This window comes from Chrysochloris asiatica, unplaced genomic scaffold (genome assembly GCF_000296735.1).
Source record: "Chrysochloris asiatica unplaced genomic scaffold, ChrAsi1.0 scaffold00065, whole genome shotgun sequence".
In the NCBI taxonomy this organism is placed as follows: domain Eukaryota; kingdom Metazoa; phylum Chordata; class Mammalia; order Afrosoricida; family Chrysochloridae; genus Chrysochloris; species Chrysochloris asiatica.
The window spans coordinates 14,503,671-14,505,429 of NW_006408583.1; the positions used below are offsets into that span (position 1 = coordinate 14,503,671).

The following is a 1,759-nucleotide window of genomic DNA, read 5'->3' on the forward strand; positions in this document are numbered from 1 at the left end:
CACCTGATAACAACAACAACAGCATGACAAAAGGCTGTATTTTCTATCGTATTTATATACATACCAATATAGGAAACAGCTTAATAATGAATCACATCTAAATTTTATAACGAGCACACAAACATTGTAACACTGATTGGTTATAGAAAGCAAAGTGAGGGAGACGTCCTTAGTTATAATCTGAATTTTAAGTGAAGAGCAGCACCCTCTGAGAAGAATCAAATCAATTAGTAATAATCATAGATACTGTAAAATAATATATACATAGCAAAGTTAGTAATTGTACTGATTTTATTACTTTTGCTAAGCCATATTATTTTCCTCACATTCAATGCAAATAGATAAAACATAATATGAAGAAAAAATATGTCCTCATTATTATTCACAATAAAAAGGGTCTGCTTAATTCTGCAGGCCTGGGCATATTTTACAACAAGAATCACTTAATGGTCCCAGTGGATCATTACACCATTTTGACTCTGATCCACTGAAGAGAATCTCATCCATACTTGGTGACGGAACTAAACTCCATGGGAGCTGTGATAGATGGAACCTTCTGGTGGTAGTCCCACATCTCACTAAATAAGAAAAGATTTTAAACAAGGAAATATAACAATCAGTCTGTCCCGATATTACATCTATAGGCTCTTTATTTAGTATGCAGTAGAAAAGAGGGCCTTTTCTTGAGTACATAGATACAACTATTATTACAGCCTAGAGATTGCTGAATTGACATTTTTTCTGGTATAATGAAAGTACACATCACATCGAGACCTCTTGGTTAAGGAACTTCAGATTAAGAAACTTCCACAACTTATCTCAATTCTTCAAATAATGGAGAAAGTTCCTTTTCTAGGCTGACAATTAGTCCTGTATTGGCATTGCTGCTGGTTATGAAATTTACCAGCAAAGGTAACCAATTAAATTGAACCAACTGGTAAGTGTTATAGTAACAGATAATACTTTTGTTTTTTGAGAGTCCAAGTTTGCTGCCTTGGTCTGTTGCAAGGACAAAAGTAGATGGGAAGCCAGGTCTCAAAGCATGCTCTGGAGCATTATCATTGTCCACTTTAATAACAGGCACTCCATCTCTATCAGACATGACAATAGCATGGAGTCCTTCAACACTTGGCAAGTTTTTCTACAGGAATCTCTTTAGGACATCCGTCATGATGAACCCCTTCCTCCTGCAGGTTCAATCTTCACACCGAGGTTTTTGCTTCTGGGGATGCCCGGGTTCTCGTTGTCACTTCAGGGGCCGCCTCAGAGGCACGTTCCTCTGCAAGTGGCCGTCACATGATTTGTGACCTCTTCGGCTCTCCTGGAAGCACTTCTTACACCTCCGACGCCCAAAGACCCCACCATTTTGATTCTTATCATTAATCCTCACTGACCTTTCAATTACACCTGAGTCACTTAAATCAGATTCAAGCAATATGAGAGGGCTGACTTTGTTCTCTTGCTATTTAGTCAGAAACAACTTTTTCCTTCTTTTGGGGAAATATTCTATAAAACATGTGCATTAAATATGGTACAAGTTTGATTTCTTTGGGCAAATTTGGCATTGAAAACAGAAATTGCTTTGAAAACCTAGCTTTTAGTTAGGTTCTTTATGAGTTGTACCTCAATGTAAAGAAAACAAAAATCCTCATAACTGAAACAATAAAAAACATCCATATAAATGGAGAAATGATTGAAGTCGTCAAAGACTTCATTTTGGTTGTATCAACCATCAACATTCATGGAAGCAGCAGTCAAG

The 1,759-nt window shown here is 36.9% G+C and overlaps 1 pseudogene; it reads right to left on the minus strand.

The window, feature by feature from the left end:
- Positions 1–796: 796 nt before the first annotated feature.
- On the minus strand, positions 797–1,171 carry LOC102813292 (annotated as a pseudogene).
- Positions 1,172–1,759: the final 588 nt, after the last annotated feature.